At 38.0% G+C, this 24,090-nt stretch overlaps 1 long non-coding RNA gene across 2 annotated transcripts; it reads left to right on the top strand.

Annotated features, from left to right (window-relative positions):
- Positions 1-1,902: 1,902 nt before the first annotated feature.
- LOC135411839 (uncharacterized) lies at positions 1,903-22,120 on the top strand. 2 transcript variants are annotated; one of them, XR_010429344.1, is made up of 3 exons: positions 1,903-5,507; positions 15,500-16,527; positions 19,355-22,120. It is a non-coding gene; the product is annotated as an uncharacterized LOC135411839 (long non-coding RNA). The 2 variants fall into 2 exon arrangements; XR_010429343.1 differs by lacking the exon at positions 1,903-5,507 and having other exon boundaries at positions 14,932-16,527.
- The last annotated feature ends 1,970 nt before the right edge of the window (positions 22,121-24,090 follow it).

Raw genomic sequence — 24,090 nt, 5'->3', positions numbered from 1 at the left:
TATTAATTTGATAAATTCCATACTAATTTTAACATTTTTTTCTGAAATGTTTCTTTTTTCTAAAGGAGTCTATTTTTCTATGACAGGATTCCTGAATGAGGAAAATGTCATCAACTCCATTCTTCTCTTGGTTCCTGTCATCTGAATTCTCTCATGTGTGAAGAACACATACTCAGTGGGATATAGTTAATCAAAATGGAAGAGTTGCAAAAGGTTTCAAAATAATTTCCATATAGTTACAGACTTGTTGCCATACCACAATCTTGTTATTCCTGCAATAGGAGCAATCATTTAATGGCTGATTTTCATCTTTCTGACACACAACCTCAAGTTATGAGCTTTTTTAAGCTGCTCAGTCCTGTTACTACAGGTTCGGGCATTTGCTGACATTGTGTCCACCTTATGTCTATTGGTTTCCTCAGCCATGTCATGTCCTGTCGTTCTACAGTGTCTATATGTTTACATTCTTTGTCAGCATTTTGACATTAAAAAAAATCTATTTCTGGCTAGAATGAATCAAGCCTCTGCAACCTTGAATTAATGAGCCCCATACCTTCATGCCACTACCCCTTCATTGTCACTAAATTAGATTTAATTCACATTAAATTTAATGCACTGAAATGAAATGTGACAACTTACATGAACAATCAGGTATTTTTTAATTAGTTCTACTTTTCGAATAAATATATTGTACTGCAAGCAACCGGATATGCCAATTACATCCAGAGCAGTGGTTTTACCCTTGAAACCTCTTATTCAAATGTAGCTCCAAGCTGTCATTTGGTTATATCACACTAGTCCCAGTCTTGGGACAGCAAGAAATACCGAGGGAACAGACCAACAGCACAGGATAACCATTTAGGCAGTTATTCAATATTCTCTGATTAGTAGGAAAAAAGCCCAAACCAGGTACAGCTAGACATGTAATATAATTTACTGCAGTGATATCTGCCTGCATAGGCTCAGTTTGTGTTCAGCAGGGTTTATCAACTCAGTCTCAGCACAGCCTTTGAGCCCACATCTGGCCGCCTTCTGGCACTTAAGGCTTCTGAAGTGCCAGGAACAATTTGGATCCGCTGAACTCTCCAACACCCTGGACAAGCTTCCCAGAAATACTTAAGTGCAGACACACCTCCAAGCGTTCCCAAGAGCGGGATAACACTGCCCGGTGAGCTGGATTAAGCCTGCAGGCCACCCAGTAGCCATATGAGAGCCAGGTCAACAACAGAGTGTGTTCAAAAGTGCAGCTTTCTTTGTTTTCATCATTTTTCAGTCTTTCATGTTGAATGTCTGAAAAATTCTTTTCTTTTCTATTTGTTTGATATTAAAAAGCTCTGTAAGCAATGGCACTTAATATGATCACTCAAAACCTCTTAAAATATTACAAAACCAAACCTTTAGTCTTTGTAATGATTTTACATGTCTGATGCATTACATTTTAGTTTGTGTTCAAGATGAATTCATTTTACAGATAAACATCTTGTATAGCAAGGCAGAGCTCGTTTACCTTTTTTTGTAAAGATCAAATATGCATTTGTAAATGAAAATATAGTTTATGAGCTCTATTTCATAAGCAAAAATATGCAGGAATGTGCACCATAATGATAATAATTCTCAGTGCCCCAAGTCCCATTCAAGCAAGAAGATCAAAGAGTCAGTGAAATAGATCTGACCCTTCAGCATCTATAAAAATGTTTTTCCTTGATATTGCAAATTGTAGGCTCAAATTGTTTTGAGACTCCTTCCACACTTATATAAAGCATCTGCACAAGTGTTTACAGAATTACAGCCTTTATTTTCCAAACAAACTGGTGCCTTGCATAAATATTTTATTTAAAAAATATATTTTATTTTTCCATTAAAAGTATTGTCTAAATACAAGTGTCATGTTTTCATCTTTGCATTAAAGAGCTGAGGCAGAGTTGATGAATGACATACTACACTTTAGGTAGCTGGTTGGCTGCCCAGCTCGGTACAGTCATGAGCAGAATGAACTAGCTCAGCTGCTGTACAGAGTAGATCTGTAACAATACAACCCTCTGTCTGCACTGGTCCAGCTGCTGAGTAAGCTCACTTTGAGCCATTACAGCTCTGCAAGGGATCTGCTAAACCTTTCCACTCAGGAAATCTCTAGAATCCTCCACGAAAGTTAGTCAGAAAATAGGCCTTAGGCCATTTTCTAAATTTCTTAATCTGTAATGAAAGGTGTGACTAAATTACCTGGGAGCAGCTCCCTGTGGTGGATATTAATGTATACTTCTACAGTTAACCACAACATTAATAAAGATGTTTCAGAGATTCTTCTCCTAAACTCTCAGCACAATCATTTTAAGACAACTATAACTTGTCTTGAGTGAAACATTTAGAGGTTTTGGAAAACCCTTGCTGAAGAGATAGCTGTCTTCTACCCACCAATTATTTTTCTAGTAGTCTTGTGTCTTTTTTCTACAGTTGCTGCCAACATCATATAGAAGATTTAAGACTAGACTGGAAAGGACATGTTGTAGGCCAGGACATCCAGAACTACCAATTATCAGCAAATCTGAGTGTTCTACTCATACTTAAGCTTAAAATTACTTATGAAGCTGTTTTCCTGCTCTGGACTCAGTGTTTCTTAAGTTAAAGCAATCCTTTTCATAAAAGTTCATTTTATCTTGTGAGAGGTCTTCATCTTAAGAGGGAAAATAGTCTTTTCTCTCTCCCTGAAGTTTATGCTCATGATGTGCTTCCACAGTGTTACATCTCGTCTCCATTTTTCGTTTGTTATTTCATTTGCTTTTCACATCATGGATTTGCCATGTCCTGATATTCTTATCTGTCAAGACGAATGTGTCTTTCCTGAATCTGAGTGACTAAACACCTACACAGTACTTGAGAAGCTTGATAATATCAGTTTCAAAATCTCGAAAATTATTGATACCTTTTCTGTCTTCCACTCCAAAGAGACATTTATTGGTGACGTCTCTGGTCTTATAGCGGCTTCTTATTGTTCTCCCAAGACCTGATTGCTTAGTTTGAAGGCATTCTCCCATTACCCTCCTTTAGCAGTTTCTCAGTCACAGTTTCTCAGTCACCTATTCCCACTAAAGTAGAATTTCCTTCATTCATTTACCAGCTCAACACCCTAATGTTATCTAAAAGCCTTACATAGCTTTTGTTTTCCCAATTTAACATATTAGCATAATATAATTGAAACTGCTTGTGAAGTCCAGAAACATTAATTTCAAGGCATTGTTGATTACATTGTTCTAATACTAGCAGTAATATCTCGATTGTATGATAATATACCCACTGGACAGAAGAACACATGCTTAATAAGCTTTGTTATCTACTTTGAAGCTAATTACTTCTGTGGGTTTTGATTCACAAGACATTCTGGTTTTAAAAAGTTTCTCAAAACATCCTGCTCCACCATCACTTTTTTAACCTCGCCAACATGTTGCTCTTTCTCACTCTGTTTGCCAAACGTAACAATGCCTCTCCACAGTGGTCTTTCAACAAAATTTATCAACTGCCCCATGATCTTAACAAGCATATATTTCTTTTAAGACCTTCTAGCAAAGGAAGCAATGAAGCCTAGTTTATGAATTCAGGTCTTGTAGTTGGATTCTCTAGCATGTAATTAGGTATGATGTCTAATTAAAGCTTTTCTCACAATTAGGACACTCATAATAGTAGTCTGCTGTGGATTCCCTCATGTCTCTAGGGGATTGTATTCATAAACCAGGTTTTCTGTCACAAGGTGGACTTCAGAGGTCTGCTTGAACTATCTAGTTCCTCATTTTTATGAACATAATAAGAACATATTATCTTTGCAGCTACTAACACTGTGAAATCGGCTCATATGATGATAAGATAGGAAGCGAGAAAGAGAGCACAAAAAGGGAAACACAGGTAGAGACAAGTAGAGAAGGAGAGGAAATAACCACTTAAGCCTCATATCCTTAGGAAATATCTAAAATATCTAATTCTGATTCATATCTCCTTACAGCATACAGCAGTATGTGCCACTTGCACACACTTAGAGAAATACAAATTCAACTTTTCAACTTCCAAGGAGAAATATGAAAGACAAAGCCAGGCTCTGTGCTGAAACAACTGCTGCTTCACTTTTAACCCAATTTCAAACCTCTTCCTCCTTCCTCAGATTGTCTAGATTTTATAAGAATTGCATGAAACTCTTCTCACACAATATTTCTCTTCTTGTCTCACCTACAAACCTGTATTCCACAAATGTCCAGATAAAATGTTTTAAACACGAGAATAATGGCTAAGAGTTTTTGCTAAAGAACAACCATTCCCCAACTGTTCACTCAAACAGAAGCTGCTCACAAATAAGCATTCAGCCAAACAGCTATTAAAAAAAATTCTTCAGCAGCCTACGATACTGCATATTTAGGCATCTACTTGTCTCAGTTCTTGTAGACAGACCACCATGCTAAATAGACTCCTAGTTTAACCCAGTTTCATCTTTTTTATGTCCTCAGACAAAAGTGCTATGTTGAGCTTTCCATAACAGCATCTCAAAACTGACCCACAGGCGCCAAAGATTTTCATTCCTGAAGACCAATGGCAGGACCACATTCACCAGGCAACTTCTCAAATCCCTTTCTTAGACAGTGCACAACAGTCTTTGTGCACTCTTCAGGCAATCCCAGTGACATCTCTTTCAGTCAGCCTCAGATATAAGAGCAGGTGGCAGACTGTCTAAAGGCATTGTTTATGGCAAAGTCTCTTGAGTGAGTTATTTGAAATCCTACCTGATCATACCTGCACTGACTCACAGAAGTGCTAAACAACACACTGTAGGGACATGCAAGCCAACTGCCCACCTTAGAAGCAGCAGTGTGTGGAGAGAGCTACCTCACTACTACTGTCAGCATCATGACATTGTGAGTGGAGTCACTAGTACATTTTTGGTACCATATTTCTCTGTAAAATATAGATATGTTTCTGTCAACTAATTCCAAAGCTAGCACTAGCCTCTTGGAGCCACAGATGAGTGAAAGATACAGACCCCTTAGTCTTCTCATAAGTGTCAGAAGACTCGTCCTTGCTTGGGTCTGTGCACTCTCACAGCTTTTGCCCTCACAGACATTCTTTCCTCGCCTGCCGCTAAAGTGACTGAGGAATGCTCAAATCTCTCTTAAATACACCTTTGCTGAAACCATGGTCCAAATCTTCAAAGGTGGATTCAGGCAGTAAGACTCGGATATACAAAGTCACTTTTTCTATTATGTCCCAGGCTTTCTAATCTGATGTACTATATTACATTGTTAGAGCGATCAAGGTAACTATATTATTAGAGTGAACGCTGCTTCCACTTATGCTTCAGGCCAGCTGCTGCAGCCCCAGTACCTCCCTAGCCCGTTTCAGGAGTCGTCTCATGCTGAGAGGCACTTAATATGTGACTATTCTGTTCTGCAGGATAGATTTGACTAGTGTGGACACTGGCTAGTCCCAGAGAATGGTCATGGACATATTTCGCCAGTAAAATGCATTTAAAGGTAAGTACAGATTTAAGCACTTGATACTATGTACTTATTTAAATTCTTGAACCAGGTCTTTCTCATGAACTAAAACAGTATCCCATCCCGCCATAACCTGTAAAAGGCATTCTCATATTCTCTCTGGATAGTAATCATGTTATGCTGAGAGACCCATAAGCTCATTTAGGAAAAATCTTTTTCTGTTACAGTTCAATGCATGATCAATTTGGTAGTGTTCTGACAATTCACCCTCGTGTATTTAATGTGAATTTACCTCTTTTTTAGTGGTAATTTCTCCTTAATGAAAACAAAATTTTACAGCTGCTATTACATAAAATGTGGACCTAATTTATGTCTAAATTTTGTGCTATTTGATGACCTTCCTTCTATTGATTACTATGAAAGTCCTCCTGCAGAGTTCAACTGTGTAAGAGTGAACTCAATCTTTTTCAATTATTTGTAGAATTGATAGCTCTTGATTAAACAGTTCAGTCATTATATCTATTCAGGCAAAAAGAATAGCTTCCATATAATTGAAATAGAAGGCAAGATTCTGTTCATTTTTCAAAATGCAAGCTGTGTACAACAAGAACTGGTAGTCAAGAGAAATAACAAAGCAAGCAGAAGAAATTGTGCTCTTCTGACAAGTATCTGCTGATATTCATTGAATCTGGGGACACATTTTTTAATTAATAATTTAATGAGGACTGAATATGTTTACAGAAACATAGGAGAAGTTCTAAGTTAGATATTAGAAAAAGGTTCTTACTGGAATGGGCTTCCCAGGGAAGTGGTCACAGCACCAAGCCTGACAGAGCTCAAGAAGCTTTTGGATGATACTCTCAGATAAATGGTGTGACTCTTGGGGATGGTCCTGTGCAGGGCTAAGAGTTGGACTCGATGATCCTTGTGGGTCCCTTCCAGCTCAGCATATTCTGTGATTCTGTGAGAAAGACACCATGACAGGCAGAGGCCATGCATGAAAGGATATTAATGAGTCAAATGAATGCTTGCATGCAAACCTAACTGAACGGAAGTTCAGAGTCCTTTCAAATTCACCTATTTTACACATATTGCATTTCACTTTTTTAAAGGAAGCTAGGAAATTAATTCATTAGCTAAGTAAACATGTTTCAAAAATGTCATACCTTTGAGATAAAAATCAAAAAAGAGAGTTATAATAATTTGCCACACATTGTTTTGGTTTGGTTTTTTTTGAGGTTTTGAGTGAGGAATGTGAAACGTAGTAGATCTAAAAGTCACCAGACAAGAAAATGCAGTGCTAGTGTATTTATGATCCCACTACTATTTCCTCATGTTCTAATTTTCACTACAGTACAAAAAAATAAGATTTTCCACCCAAAACTCTTGACTGGCACAACATTCTTCTCTAAAGTTGTAATGGGTTAAGCATTGTCAAAACTCAGTAAAAGAAATTTTCATAATAACACAGGCTATATAAATATGAGATTTGATTAGAGCTAGCTAGATGAACACCAGCTCTTATAAAAAAATCAGGTTATGATGAGCTGAATTTATGCCCAGTATCCCAAGCTTTTCTGAATCAACCTCACAGCAGCAAGGTGATACCATCTGATATCTTGCTTAGTGAGAATGAAAGGCATATGTTTTGAAATCTAATGTACTTTTTGTCTTTGCCTCAGATGCCATCTTTCTTCCTGTTTCTGGCAGAAACCTCAGTATGCTGATAAGGCCCTTCTATTTCATTCTTGGGATGGCAACACTCAACTCCCACACTACTCATAAAACTTGAGGTGATGCTGACTGTAGGGATATGTTCACTTACCTTTTTTCCTGAATGGACCTTATTCACTGCAACAGGATTATACCTCCAGACAGCATTAAACCCTCATGCAACTGCAAGCAAGATTGATTATCATAATTCACCTTACTTACTTTTTAATTTCTATTGAATTCATCAAGGAAAATACTCTACTTGGTCCCTCTCTTGTATTTTGCCAAGTTCAGTTTCCAGGAGCAGTTTGCTTCTGAACCCACTGGTAATATCTACAAACAGAATTCTTTATCAAGATATTGTGGCCAAGCAGCCTCTTTAGGCGAATGCCCGGTTTATTTACTGAGGAACTAGTAGCTGCTAGGACTGTGTATAGTTATCACACACTAGATTATTCAGCAACAGCACATGATCCATGAGATTCAAAAAAGAGTCTGCTGGAGAAAAATCTGTTTTGCTTCCAAAATTATATAAAGCTAATTTCAGTGAATTTTTTTCTAAAATTATGTCAGCATATTCTTTGGCTTTAATCTTTGTTTTCTAAGTTATTTTGTGTTGATTTTCAATTCATGCTCACCTACTTATTCATTAAGCATATAATCTATTAGTAGAACTGCATCTGCACTTTTATGAGTTCCCTGTTGGACAAAGCACATGAGTCTGGTGGGCATAAATTATAATTTAATAGTCACATAGCAGGAAAAAAATCCCTCCCCATCTGTTTCATCCTTTAACTAAATATTTTGGAAGGAAGTAATTCACCTTGGCAAGATTCCACAGTAAATTATGAATGGAATAAATAAGCTTCTGTGTATTTCTGTTTGTGCTTGCATTGTCTCTCAAGTTAGGACAATTTATATTCATCTCTTTTAAAACAATTAAACACTTTCACAGTAAATGAATAAAACACACATTGTTCTTAAAAACTGACTGTTTTCAGAGATTATGTTATAGAATCAAAAGCATTTTTGTCAGGGAGAGAACTTAAGAACTGAATGTGGTGTCTGGAGGCAAACTGATTCTAACTAAAATATCTCTGGCCAATGGAGTGCCAGAAACTACCAGGAAGGACCTTCCCATAAACCAAAGGAGGAATAAAACTGTTTTTCCTCTGAGAATTTTCCTTGAATCTTCCTTGCTCCTAGGTAACTTTTCTCTTACCTCTGATAACTGTGGAGAATATCCTTATACTAACATCTTAGTAGCCAGAGCCTGCTGTCATTTTCCCATCTGTTCTGTTTTCTAGATTAAATAAACATAACTGTTTCCCAAAGGCTTTTTCTTTCATTTAAGTGATCTTTCTCCATTTTTAGTAGATTCCTCTTTAAATGTGTTGCCCAAGTTCCAGTTTCTCACCAGCCCCTAACAGAGGAAGTAATTTGTTCCTTTATACACTATTCTTGCTAATATGTCATAGAATGAGAGATACCTTTTTTCATTATAACATCTCAGCAGGGATTCATGTTTCATTTGTGATCTCTATGACTCTCACAGCCTTCACTGCAGTATTCTGACAACTCAGTTATTACTCATTTTGTACCTACACCTTTGATTTTGCCTTCCTGAATGTTGAATTATACACTTATGCTTAATGAATTTTGTCTTCTTGATTTTAAATTATTTTTTCAGTTTATAAAGAACCTTTGTGTTCTGATCTTTCTGATTATAGAATCATAGAATCATAGAATCGATTGGGTTGGAAAAGACCTCCGAGATCATCAAGTCCAACCCTTGGTCCAAATCCAGTCCATTTACTAGATCATGGCACTCAGTGCCACGTCCAATCTGCGTTTAAAAATCTCCAGGGATGGTGAATCCACCACCTCTCTGGGCAGCCCATTCCAATGCCTGATCACTCTCTCTGTAAAGAATTTTCTCCTGATATCCAACTTAAATTTCCCCTTCTTCCAAAGTGATTTCAAATAATCCAGCTTGGCATTATTTAAAATTTCAGTAAGTTTATTCTTTATTCTGTTATCCAACACATTATTGAGGATATCTTGGTTTGAAAATTATCAGCATCAGAAAAACGCTGAGGAACACAACCTGAACTGCCCTTCCAGCCTAAAAATCCCATTCCCTGCGTTGTTTCTGTATCACTTGATGTGGTGAAGACTTGACAGTTAAATATGCATTGCTTCAGAGTGTGAAATCAATGGACTGCTCCAGAAAACTTAACAGCTAGCACAGACAGAAATTAATGTAATCTGGCCACCTTAGTTGATTGCATTATTATTTATTTTTATGTTATTAAATTCAGCAGATTTTCACTGACAAAAATCAAAACCAGTTAAAACTGAAAAACTACATCATGATTTTTCTTTTAAGTTATTTGGCTGATAATATGGTGGGCTGGACTGGGCTGCTGTGCATCATATACATTCATCAAGGGATCTGTCCTATGAGGTGATCAATATTCTGGCCTTGATTCAACCCAGAAGATGAGGACATGAATTTAGTAACTCTCTGTGTTGGGAGGAGTGAAACAGAACTGTCACCATCACTTGTCAGTTTGCAACAGGAAATGAAGATGAGGAAGCTCATGAGTCTAAACTCAAAACCTAGGTAGTTTTCAAAAGTGTTCAGGTAGCAGAAGTGGGAATAAGGTTGAATGGCTGCAGCATACGTAGAATTCTGTCTACTAACATCCCAGCATGTGGCAAGGGAACACTCCTACTTACCACATCCTTCCTCAAATATGTGAGGTTATGATGCACGCTGTAGCTAGAGAGTAGACACCTCTTCCTGCAGCACCACAGTTCATCACCAACCCCTGCTACTTGCACAGAAAAAAGTACCAGTTCAGACTGCAAAAAAAGAAATTTCAGTGTCATAGCAGCCAAGCAGGAAATGGAGCAGAATTTCATTGCTCTTCTGGAAGAACTATAAGCAGAAGGAAGCAACACTGGGAAATTGGGTTTTATTGGGTAAAAGATGAGAGTGAAAATGATTGACAGGTATAGAAGCCAGAGAGGCTCAGAGAAGCATCTTCCAGGGAATTGCAAAGCAACTAAGACCTTTCCTAGAATTACAATTCAAAATCCACAAAAAAAAAAAAAAAAAAAAAAAAAAAAAAAAGTTAAAGAAAGGAATACTTCAAGAGATAAAAAAGACCAAAAAGAATACTTTTCCTGTTTTGTATTGTGCTGTCCAAATAGGACTCTTGCATTTTTATTAATCTATTTCCATATATTTTCAAGGAATAAATAATAGAGGGTCAGTGCCTGTTATGATATTCCATGCATTTGTTCTGCACACAAGATTTCTAGGGATATTTAAACATTAACTGTTACTGAAATCAAAGATCTTAAAAAAAAAAATCTAAATCATAAGCAATGTAAAACATCTGGGTAGAGCTAAGCAACCCTGAAGAGATTCCTTTTTCTGAAATTGTTACTACTTTCTTATGTTATTCCACAGTAAAAAACTAACTATTCTAACACATCTTCAATTATATTAACTGATGTGAATTTGACTGCCTCTCATCTCAACAGCCAGCAAAAGATTGGCTGAAAATATGCTTACACAAACTGATTTGTCTTGGAAGAAAAGAAAAAATAAAAAGCAGGAAATAATTTGGAAAAGTACAGGAACAGTGGCCTCCCAGCTGGAATCAGCAATTAGGAACCAACTAGATTTTTAGTAAAATTGCTTTATATCACCTAACTTTAGTTGTCTTAAGGCTGGGCATATAATTTAACATCTAAGTCTTGTCACCTAAGCTTTCTCCTTTGAAATATCTCCATGGAATGACTGATATGTGTTTTAGATATATAGGACCAGTATATACTTGAAGATGCCTGTCTCTCTCCACTAAATGTAAATGAAGTTTAGGTGAATGGCTGAAAGTCTAAATATATAAAACCTGGGAAGTTAAATTAGATGAAGCATATCCTACCTTAGGAAGTCCAGCATGAAATAACATCATTTTGATTTGCACAGACTTTTCAGTCCTGAATGATCAAAGAACTGTTGTAGTGTGCAGAGAGGACTAATGAGTGTAAGGGGAAGGGAAGGCATTATGATGTGAGTAAAACAGAGTATATTGGAGAGGAGGATTTTCTGTGGGAATGTTTATTTTCTGGAGCAAGTGGTAGAATCAAGATGCAAACAGCTTTCTGCTTGTTAGGTTTGAAAGGTAGACATGAAATGGCTAGTTATACCTGAGGGCTATTTGGAAACTAGAAGAATCCACAATTACGGTTATAAAGTTTAATACAAGGCTGAAATCTGGGAAGATATTACAAAATTAAGCATTTAGGTGTGTTTCACCTTGACACTGTATCACATATTCTAAAGAAAATGGGGTTGGGGTTTCCCTTTGTGTCTCAGACAGACAAATGCAGCATGGGATTTGAAAGTCAAGGATTACTATTACTGGATATAGTAAAATAGCTGCAGGAAAATAGCTGTAGGAAGGCAGTGTGCTCATTAAAATACACTCCTTCTGGTGGCTGAAACCAGTTAAGTAGCTCTTCCAGGACCTGCACTGAGTTTTAGAGAACTGACTTCTACCTTTCCTCTATCATCAGTGATAAAGATCACCTAATGTTATTATCCAGTTTCTGTGTTTAAATTCTTGCCAATAACCACTAAGTTTTCAGAACTGACATTCAGATAAATTAACAGTGATGAAAAGGAAACCTAGCTGTCTTGCTGTACCATTTCTGTGAGGCAAAGTCAAGTCTATCCAAGTTTGTTCTTCCTTGCCAATTTTTTTAATATCTTTGAGATACAAAGATGAATGAGAGCAAATCTATCCGTAATTTGTGCATTTCCTCCAGACTTATAAAACTGCAAACAGCTGCAAGCCATACAGAAGAAGGCCATTTTGAAGAGCTATTTAAAAAGTTTGAGTGGCACCATCCTTTGTATGGCATGAGGCAATAAACATATGAGGCAATAGCAATTGATTTTTGTGTACTTCACTTTTAAATTATGAAGCCTTCTTCCTGCAAAGATGGTTTCTATTTCATTCTCTGTGCTCTAAAGTGTGTGCAAAGCTAAGCTGTCTGCTGGACACTTGACTTTTATTTTTTCTTCTTTTTTTCTTTGTAACTTAAAATAAAGGTAACATGGGAAGCCTGTATGTGGGAAGGATAATTCTGACTAAATTAAAATAAATAATATATAATCTCTATTTAATTCTTTTGGTTGAAGGGAAGCAATTACAGCTGCTTCCAACTTGAATGATTTTTTCTTTAGCAGCATTCAAAATTTATTGTTATTTTAAAGGTGCATTTATGAATAAAACATTGGAGTTCTAAAAATAGCCTGGCTTTGCAGCATCATGAATTGAGAAAAAAATAACAATTAACTGGTATGTGTGGAACTTCACCTGATATTTCATGGGCAGAGGCATTATAGCTAATTTAATACCCAAATCATCTTAACCGTAAGGGTAGACTTGAGAATTCCATCGGTAATTTTGAATTGGCCTGATTTAATTCCTAGATTTCAGTTTAAAGTAGAGAGATTTTTCATGGTTCCACTTCATTCAAAATTCTATACTGTTAGTAAGAGTACTTACAAATGGATTGTTGGCAGGGCAAGAGATATTAAGTTACCGTAAATTAGATATTACAAAACACAGCACCAAGGTTCTTTTGAAAGAATAACTAACTCTAGAAACAAGCAGGATTAGGGTTAATATGGTGTCATGGTTTGAGATAGTTCCAAAATCTAATTCCCTAGCTCCATCCCCCCTCCCACATCTCAGCCTCATGTGAGATGGGCTTTTCCAGACAAAACACACCAGACTCAAAGTGGGGGAAAGGGAATATATTACAGTGACTGTACAAATAAATACCATATCACATTATACACACGATTGCAACTATCTCTACCATGACATATAGTATTTACAATGGACCAGATCTCTTCTCCCCTCCAAATAAAAGTCCAGGAGGGAAAGAAGGACAGATCCCTTCCAGTCCTTAAGCAGCAGGATCTTCTAATGCAGCAGGTTCTGTCTCTCTTCTCCACATGCAGCAGCTGATAGCTGGATTTCTGCCAGCACCCACAAGGGAGGTATCCAAGCCTCTCTCTTGGCCCCATCGCCTCCAACCGAGGGGTCTTCCGTGGGCTTCGTAACCCCAGACAAGGTCGTATCACCACGTCATATCACGAAGACACAGGGGGGTCTTCGTGACGGTCTGGTATCTTGCAGGAGACTCAAGCTCCTTGCTTGCAGGGCCTCCGTGCCCTGCCTTCAGGCTGCCACCGTGGGAGCAGTGCGAGGGGGGGGAAGCCAAGGTCAACTCCCCCTGCATTCCATCTGGCCGTCCCGGTCCAGCTCCAGGACGTCTTTTGAGCTTCTCAGCTCCTCTCTCTCCGGTACTGCTGTACTCCAAGGCTCCTCTAAAATAGGAGTCTATCTACTCCTCCTTTCTCGGAGGTCTCAAAGGAGTTTGAGGGGCTGGTACAGTCTTACCCCAAACTCTGTCTCTCAGCTGCTGGCTCTCTTTCTCCCGGCTCTGTCTTCCAGGAGTCTTCTCTGCAGTGCTGCATGTTGCTTCTGCTGCTCCTTCAGTTCAGGTCCTTATCAGTCCTGGCTCTCTGCCACCATTTCTCTGATCAGTCCCGGCTGCTGCTCTGTGCCCATGGAGAAAAAAACATCTCCCGGCATAACTACAGGCACCTAGCCCAGCTTTATGCTGTTCCAGGTCCCTGCAGCCCCCCAGCCGGGGCTGGGAGGGGGCCAGAGGCCCCAAGGGGCTTAGAGCCCCTACCTCGTGGCCCTACAACATGGCCACCTCTCCTCCAACAACCCAAAACTACAACTCATCTCTTCCGGTCTGGTTGTGATATGTTTACATTTCTGCAGGAGCGCCCATTGGACAAAATTTCAAAACTTCTAGGGGTTTCCACCCCTTGGGGTCTACCACTTCTCTTAGCCTCTGGGGGAAAACAAGGTCCAAACCACGACATATGGAGTATTTTCTTTTCCCTTCCTGTAAGACATTATGATTTCTCTTTATTTGATCTTGGAGAAGCTTGAGTGCCTTCAGCTTTGATTGACTTTGAGATGAGATATAGACATCCAACATGTCACAAGATGAACTCCTTGCTAGCATATGGAATTAATCTCTCCCTCACTGTGCTACATGTGTGGTCGTAGGTTCGGTAATAGGTGCATGTTGGAATCAGCTTTACTGAAGGCTCAGGATTTCTGAACTCTGCAGAAAAAAGTATGGAATTATTATGAGATACAAAATTCCACTTCATAGGGGTCCCTTGTATGATCGTGCAGAGACCATCAGGTCTGCACCAACACCGTGAAAACCCATGGCAAGGTCCAAACAGTGAAAAGGAGAGGCTAATTCAAACAGCAAACTTATTTGGTCTTATTTGATATTATTTTCTGGTCACACATATGCAACCTAAGTAGCTGCTTCCTGCTTGCAAAAACAGAGCCTGTAACTAATCCTATCCACATTCAAGCACCTGATAATATTGGATTAACAATGCATATTTCACAAGTGAACATATGATCTAAACAACAACCCATGACACAGTTCCTCAGCTTACATATATTACAGTGTTATAAACATGGTGGATAATTCTAAACAGATCTTAACAGAGATTAATTCCTGCACATTGAAGTCTGTGCTGAGAGTCAAGCCACACAAAATATTCAGGTTTTCTTTGCAAGTGTTCCTTTTAAGAACTGGCATGAAATCCCAGTTCTGAAAACACCAGCACAGCTAATTGGAAAGTTGTGTATTGGGACAATCCAGGGGTTGACCAACAGCAGAAATTAATTTCTGTCTAATGCAGCAGTTTTCTCTTCAGGTGAAGTCACCAAAGAGGTATACACACCTACCAAAGCTGTGCTAAGGAACCTCCTCTGCAGCAGCCACAGTGGATAGTACAATCAGCAGCAGGAGGGGCACTGGACAGGCTCTGCTCTGAATTAGAGCCAGGGTGAGATTTCACCTCCAAGCTTCCAGGTTTGAGATCCAGGCGTGCTGTTACATATTGTGCCTGGAAACGATGGGCACAGAGGTGAGGTAGAATCCTACCCCTAAAGTTCATATTCTTACATAACCTTTCTGCTAACTAAAAAACAAGTCATGCACAGACTCCTGTTGCCCAGTCATCCCATCCCATCAATTGATGTCTCCATTCCCTGACAATAGCACGTCTCTTTGTCCTCAGTAACTCCATTTTGTTCTTTTCTGAAATGGAGTGTGTTTTGATCTGTGTGGGAGGGGTTTCTATCTGATTTTCATACACTCTTTTGTTCTGTGAGATACTTCTGGGAAAGAGAATATCAAGACCCAACATCAGGAAGGAGAAGGAAAAGGAGGAGGAACTGCTAGGCAGCAAATGAGTTCACCACTCAAATATGAGTTTCTTCCTCACATATACACTCCCACCCCAGTTCATCACAGTGAAGAGATCAAACATGAAAACATAAACAACAGAAGATGATTGTATTCAGTAAAAAGAATACATCCACACAGAGCAGAGTTTGTACCTGGTACCTAATTCTTACCAGACATTTCCACTGACCTGGTTTTGTTAAATATGACCCAAGTAGAAAAATAAGTCTCTCATTTGGCATCAAATGCAAACTTTGTATTGGCTTTTTTTTTTAGTGAGAACATCAAAATAAGCTTATTTCAGTTATATTCACATGCACCTCCCAACTTTGAATTTTTCAGTTTGGCTGCTAAACCAAAATATCAGTTATTCGCACAGCCCAGACAGTTCAGTAGTTGTAATTAATAGAAGTTACAGTTCATTTGAACATATCCAAATTCTTCACCCACATTTCCAAAATGCCTGATCTTTCTTTGTGGAATGTGTGTATCATGCAAATCAATATTTAACAGATTATATACTGTGCAAGCATATATACAGGTGTCTCTTGAAAAGTACAAAATTTGAGAGTCACCCAAACCCATCTCAGTCCAAAAATCCTTATATACATCTAATTGCTATTTAGCATTACAATAAACTTCTAACACAATGACTAGGAAACATTCCATGGTTCAACAAAGTCAAGGGACTGTGAAAGCAAGAGGCCAATAAGGGTAAGCACACTCTACTTATTTCAAGCCACAGTTTTACTTACTGCGTTGTTGATTGTCAGTGCCAAATTGTTAAGCAAGGAACCCCTGGCTCCTTTCTTTTATCATTCTCTGTGATGCTTTAATATAGGAACATTATTGTGGAGCTTCTGCACCCGGACTTCTGCTTTTCCAGGCTCAAATCCCAGAATCACAGAATATACTGAGCTGGAAGGGACCCGCATGAGGATCATCAAGTCCAATGGTAAGGTCTTTTCAAGAATTAAATGCCCTGTTACACAGAGGTATTATAGGATGCCCTAATCTCCTTATCTTCCAGTTGTGTAGATGCAGATGTGGCATTTTCTCCAAGATATGGTCCCATGTGAAGGAATACAAATGAATAGAAGTTTCACTTAATCATATAAGCAAAAGTTGTAGTCAAAAGCAGCTGTCTATATTCACCACTGTGGTGGTGGTTTTGTAAAGGTTTTAAGCTCACTGCTGAATATGCAAGCAGTTAATTTAATTTGGGACTATTTAATGTTTCAAAGTCAAGCAGATGTCTAACTGCAATGTTCACAGAGCAGTAGCAATGCCTAAAGTTAATGGTCCCTGACAGTTCATGTTTGAATTCTTATTTTATATAAGTTTTTCTTTCTCATACATGATTTGTAGCTGGTGGTTTCTTATAAAACCAGCAATTTATAGATTACAAAGTCAAATTGTTCTATCCTACTTCTTCAATTAATGAGTAGACCAGGTCAAGCAAGTGTTAGGTACCTACAGCAAAGAATTCAATTGGAGTTATCAAGTTCTTTGTCTCCCTGACCGCTTAGCTCACAGTCTAGATATGTTTTGTGGCCCCTTTCTCAGCCCTGATCCCTCAAATACGAACTGGAAAATGTGAGAAAGTATATCATGGGTTTTCCACTCAGTGGTACAAACTTTCTTTTAATAGAAACCAGGGTCAAGCAGACGTATGAGAGTAGTTCGTGTCTGTCTCTGCCAATGGGGAGTGAGGTTGTGGTTTGGATATGCCTCTGCTCTGAGAAGCTGTGAACCTGTCCCAGATCCCACAATATTCATATAATAAAGTGTGAATTATTTTGATGAGAGCAGTGAAGATTCTCTGGCACAGACTCTCTCTTCTCCCCAAACCACATTTCATGCCATCTTGGTTTTTAAAAGGTTCTGTGAAACCTCAGTGTATTGCATAATTGTGTTAATGATAATGCAAAAATTAAACCACATCAATTCTAAATTCAGAATCAAAGCAGCCTAATACTTAATGACTTACAAGCTTTGACATTCCATGGGTCTTCTGGGACACTTATGAAATACCCATCTTCATTTCTGAAACTCAGCTGAATATTTTACCGCTATTCTGTATGAACATTTGGTACTATTTGACGATTTCCTCAAAGGATTTCAGAGGATTTCTGGTATGCTGCACATATAATTCTTCCTCCCCCATCCTTGTGTTTCATAGCTGTGGTATAGATAGGCTGCTTACAAGCAATGAAAGGTTTACACTAAAGGACACAGTCATCATAAAAAGTAATGAGCTAAAATTCAGAATTCCTTACTACATAAAATCAAGTGCCTGTAGCCACTAAGTAATTACTACAATGCAAGACATTAAGTCAAACCTTCTAAGAGCTCTTTCTTGTAGCAGCTGCTAAATGATTAATATCACGTTGGTAGATTTCACAGGAAAATCTGTTAAATAAAGGAAGGTTCAGTGTATTTGCAAAGTTTAAATTCTGCACAATTTGTTTTAGAGTCAGCATACAGTTTTGCATATTTCATGGTTCCAAGAGGAGTGCAGCATTCATTAAGAAAATACAGATGATCTTCAGATAGCTAACAAGATTCCACAGTCATTTCATTTTTCCCTTTTGTGAAACCTGGAGAGAAAATAACAGTAACAATGAACTCACTGTGGTTGAACCTCAAGGCTCATTTCTGCCAAAACATTATCAAAATCCTGAACTGATGTGAGCAGTCAAATTCCACCAAGTTTATCAGAGCTAAGCTATTTACAAGACTTTGAAACGTGTCCCTCTTCTCTTCAAGAATATTTTTCTCACCTAAAGAAAATCCAGTATTTTTTAAGGGCGAGACTGTAAATTTATTATGAGCCCTGAATAACTAGCAGTATGTAGTTGTACTGCCCTGTAGCACAGCAGTCTGAATCTTCAGATTCAGGGAATGAGAACTCAATCCTTGGTATCTGACTTGCTTTGGGAGAAAACAACCAAATCAGCAGGTTAGTCACAGAGACTCTCCCTTCCCCTTCCATCAACTGCCTTACACTAATGCAGTGTGGAGAGGAGGGAGGTGTGAAGAGATGAGGCCTTCGGCATCAAAGAGTCTAACCCCCTCTGCTGCACTTCTCTGCACAGCAGGACCTAATTATACCTGAAATCTGCATGTAGCATTCTGATATCCTATGGAATTCATGGAAAACAACAGATAACAAACAAGATTTGCTGGTCTGAATCCACTCAGGAATAATTGATTTCTCTCACAGTTTTTTTAGCTAAACCATAAGGATTTCAGGATTTCTTCCCACATGATTTCTGCCTGCTGTAAGAGAATATTTGATGAATGATGCAAGGACAAACACTGAAAAACAAACAACAGACTATTGGAATTTAGATCAGCAAGTTACCTTTACCTTCACCTGATACTCTTAAAAACATTCTGCCTTCTGCCTCCAGTGTCTGTGTTTAACTTCCCCTCTGTTATTCTAATGCATTCACTATTTTTCTCCTGGAGCATCTAAGAATAAGCACAAATATATGCACTGAGAAGTAGAAATACACAGATGCATTTCACATGCGCACAGATACATACTGATACCATATTTCTGCCCCAAAAGACTTTCCACACTTAAAAAAAAATAGAGATGTCTAAAAAACTGAAAAATAACTAAAAAATATACTTGTTGAACCATAGGGTGTTCACCACCGCGCTGGCTTTGGCTGAATGGAGTTAATTTTCCTCATAGCAGCTAGTATGGGTCTATATTTTGTATTTGGATTGGAAACAGTGTTGATAACACAGGGATGTTTTTGTTATTGCAGAGCAGTGCTTGCACTGAGTTAAGGTGTTTCACCCCACCCCAGCAGCGAAGAGGCTGTGACTGCACAAGAAGCTGGGAAGGGACACAGCCAGGACAGGTGACCCTAACTGACCACAGGAATATCCAGTACCATAAATCCGAGGGAAGAAGGAAGGGTGGAGGACGTTCTAAGTGATGGTCTTTGTCTTTCCAAGACACTGATATGCGTGATGGAGCCCTGCTTCCCTGGGGATGGCTGAACACCTGCCTGTCAATGGGAAGTGGTGAATTAATTCCTTGTTTTGCTTTGCTTTTGCACACAGCTTTTGCTTAAACTGTCTTTATCTCAACTCGTGAGTATTCTCACTTTTACCCTTCCAATTCTCTCCTTCATCCCATCCAGGGGGAAGTGAGTGAGTGGCTGTGTGGGGCTGAGTTGGCAGCTGGGATTAAACCATGACAATCACCCTCAAATATATCTATGCTGTATTCACACCATAGGATGCAGTATTAGGCCTACATAAGAGCATTCCACAATTAAGTGAAAATATGAGCTTAAGGCTACTGTTGCTCAAATGCAGCTTGGCCTTACCCTTGCCCTCAGAATTGAGGAGTTAGCCATTATTTAAGCTCTCAGTGAGGAGCTTGTAATTTACTTCATATCAGGATCTGCCAGATCTTTTGCAGACAGCCCTGACCTTGTTCTGCTTGTACTCAGAGCTGGCTGAATGCAAGCAAGGTGTGATCCAGAATTCAAATATCTTCGTTAGGCCTCACATTGCTCTGTGCAAGGCTTACTGTATTGCTCCAAGCACGGTGCTTTCTGTTTAACTTAAGCTTTCAGGCTTGTACATTGTTGGCTTAAAGTACAGTTGGAACAACTGTCTGTAAAAGTATGAAAATATATCTGCAAAAGTGTATGCATAAATATTTATAGTCTATCACTGTAAGCCAGGATGTCAGGCTGCAGCCTTTTACTGGTATTTTAAAATTCTACTTGGATCTCAAGCTTGGGGCTGTAACTGTCATGCGGAGCCTTACACATGTAAATGCAGAACTCGTACTACAGACAAGTTCCACCACAAAAACAAAATAAAAATCACTGTCTACTTTGTATGTATTCTGAGTATTCTACAACACCAGACTTATGTCCACTTCTGAATTCATCCATATTTCTTACACTCAGGAGCATTCTTGCAGTGATTCTGCAGGAGGTATCTCAGGAAGCAGGATAATTATCAAAACATGGCACAGATTTATTTAGTGTCTGCATGGACCTTGCAGCTCTAGACCCCACTGACTTAGGCCAATGGGTCCCATGGAGAGATTACTGATCTGGTCAGCCATGTCAGCTTCTACCATAGGCTAATATGTAAATCCTATATTCTTACCAGGTATTTTACTATGATGTATCTAGACTGAAGGGCTACTGCAGACTTTCTTGTTATACTTGCTATACCATCTACTGCAGTATTAATGGAATATTTTATATAAAATATTAATGGAATATTTTATATTTTGTATATATATAGCATGTATTTGCAATATTGTTCAAAAAATTATTGGAATTTTATCATATATGTTTACCTTTAAAGCTTTCCACTCAAATGAGAGCAACTATATTAGACTGTCAGGGAAAAACAAACTTACTATAATCTTTAGATCTAAATATTCAAGAATTCTTCATTGGTTATAGTAAATCACATTTCCTAGCTCTTTTGCTTACTCTTGCTCTCTAATATACATGCACAAGACTACTTTGGCTAAAACTTCATTGATGAAATATGCAAGGTTATTATATATCTAAAAGTATGGCTTTTAGGTGATTTTCCTCTTTTTGTCTTTTTGCAGTTTCTTTTTGAATTATTAGTCTGGATGGCTTGAATGTGAAGATAGATGTACAGGTGTTACCCATGAGCCTACTTAGAACTCCTAAAATCTTTAAAGTTTTCTTTTCTTTGTCTGGTGTATTTTAACTCACTGTGATCTGAGTAATTGATTTTAGTCTGATTGCTCATGTGGGATTCAAACATTAATATTGCTAAAACTTTAAGGTCTCATCATGCTACATTGTCATCTCCTTATACACTTTGTTTTGATCTAGATGTAAGAAAAATCCTTTCAAAGAATAAAAATGCCATTGTTTGTAGCCATGTCAAGCAGTCATGTTGTTAAAACTTTTTCTTTCCTCATCAAGTCATGACAGGAATTGCGCCTTTGAAAAAGGGGCTGGCAACTCAGAATAAAGCAGAACTGCCAATGGAGATCTGGTGTTTTAAAGTGAACCTGTCATGAATTCTAACTGTGCTGAATGAAATCACCCTCAGCCTCTCTTGCTTATGAGGCACTCCACTTGCCTAGAAAAATACTTAACTTTGCTCAACATGTGTGACAGGCTTTTTTATCTATTTGTCTTTCCATTCAAAATACACAAGTCATCATGTTATTGCAGTAAATATTCTTCTCAAATGAGGCAAAATTCTTTAAAAAATATAAAAGGAGTTTCATCTTATTAAGTCCTGATAAAGTGGAATATCCCCACTTTCAACCCAGCCTTAGGTCAATAAATAATGCCATGGAAGTGGCCTGGAATAAAGCAAGTAAAGTCAACAAAGTTTTCAAGAGGAATTTTGTGTTACTGTAATTTCCACTGATCTGGAAAAAAACCCCAAAACATAAGAACAGTATTGAAGTGAAGGACACATTGACCGTGTTCTGGAAAGACAATGGTGTCAAAGAACCTGCATATATGTGTCAGTAAATAATAAAGCAAACTATTAAACTCTTTTATAGGAGTCAGTTTTTGTGTGATGTCATCTGTACATTTTTATTAGGGCAGTTATCATGTTATTGGCACTAGATTTTAAATCCTGTATGTCTCATATCTTTAATTCTTTTTAATTATAATCAAATAAATATATATGAAGTTAAAATTACCAGTTTGTACAACCATAACACTAAACATCCAGATTAAATAATTAACATTGTAAGTGTGGGATTTTAAGCTTCCAATAAAGGACAAATAATTTACATCTCTAATTCATTCTCCCTCAGTTTTACATGTGCATGAATAACACATAATACATGTGCTGTCCTACCTTCACAGGTTTTTTGTATACACACGAATTATCTGATGTAAACAGACTGTATCTTGAAATAATCTGTAGCTTGAAATAATTATGTTTGAGAGGCTGCAATAGTAATCTGTACATCACTATCTTATTTTTGTCAAGAGCAAAGAAATTGAGCAGTCCTGAAATTGCTCAGAATGATTCATGACAGTGTGAAACTAAATTATATTCTCCTCAGCTATAGAAATAGAGGTAGTGATATTTACAGTGTCTGCCTTTGTTTATTGAGTGTTTTGGAGATGAAAGGTGCAGTTTCATGCTGACTCCTTATGCTGCACCATAAAAGTGTTTTACATTTCCTGTCTGTGGAGCAGTATGTCCCACAAGGACAAAGCTTTGAGTATCAAAGTGCTCTGCAAATACAGCCCTTAATATGATTATTAGGTTAATAACTGTGGGAAGTTTCTATTACAGATGAGAGCACAATCTTTGGTGACACTGTCATCCTGAGTGTCACTGCATATACAGTTTTCCCTAGTATTAATATTACCTTCACGTCTGATTTAATTCTGTTGCTGTGCTTTTGTTTAAAGTTTTAAGAAGCATCAGTACTGGCAGTAGCTGTGCCACCTTCTCGCAAATTATGTAGACTTTGTCTCTGCAGACAGTATTTTTATGACCTGCAGTTCCTATGCTCAGAAAGTCTAGATGAGAAAATATAGAAACCAAGCAAAACTGGGAACATAATCCTCGATTTTCATTCCAAAAGACAGTAACCAAAGTTTTTCAATCCTAATATTAGCCTTAACATTAAGAATTATGACTATCTAAGTGTCCTGGTTTCAGGTACTCAGCAACAGTAATTGCCCTTAAAGTCTAGCTCTGTCTGGAAAGCCTGTCAGTTTGTGTAGGTGCCTTAGCAAGTATTAGAGAACACAGGCAAAAAAACTTCAATGGAAAAATGTTGTATGTTACTGCAAAAAAAAAGCCTGTATAAGATCTTGAAAAAGCACACCACTTCCTGTTGTTCACTTTTTATAAGGGTTTCATCAAGCATCCCATATCAATTCCGTATAGTATGGTCATTTTAATGCATGAATAATAGATTATATCAGATTGTTTCACTTTCACAAGTATGGATTTAATCAATCAAGAATACCAAAATATATACCTGTCTTCATTTCTAACTTGTCCCTACCTATATGCTTAATCAAATTTCATTTTTTGCTTGTTTTGGCTGGAATGGGGTCAACTTTTTTCGTAGCAGCTAGCATAGGGTACCATAAGGAGTCATGCTCAGCATATAAAGTTGGGGGAAGGAGGAAGAAGTAGGAGACCTCCAGAGTGATGGAGTTTTAATTCCCAAGCAGTTGTTACAAATGATGGAGCCCTGCTTTCCTGGGGATGTCTGAACAGCTACCTGCCCATGGAAAGTGACGAATGAATTCCCCATTTTGATTTGTTTGAATGTGCAGATTTTGCTTTACCTGTCAAACAGGTTTTACCTCATCCCACAAGTTCTCTTGCTTTTACTCTTCTGATTTTTTCCTCCATCCCACTATGAGTGAGTGAGTAAGCAGCTGTGTGGGACTTGGTTGCTGGCTGCAGTTAAATCCCAACACATTTGAACTGATAATTTGAAAATGGGATATATGCTTCAAAATTATTCAATATTATTCTAATATTA

This window comes from Pseudopipra pipra, chromosome 3, assembly GCF_036250125.1.
Source record: "Pseudopipra pipra isolate bDixPip1 chromosome 3, bDixPip1.hap1, whole genome shotgun sequence".
NCBI lineage: Eukaryota > Metazoa > Chordata > Aves > Passeriformes > Pipridae > Pseudopipra > Pseudopipra pipra.
Note: the sequence above shows the minus strand (reverse complement) of the source record. Positions and strands in the feature narration are given on the sequence as shown.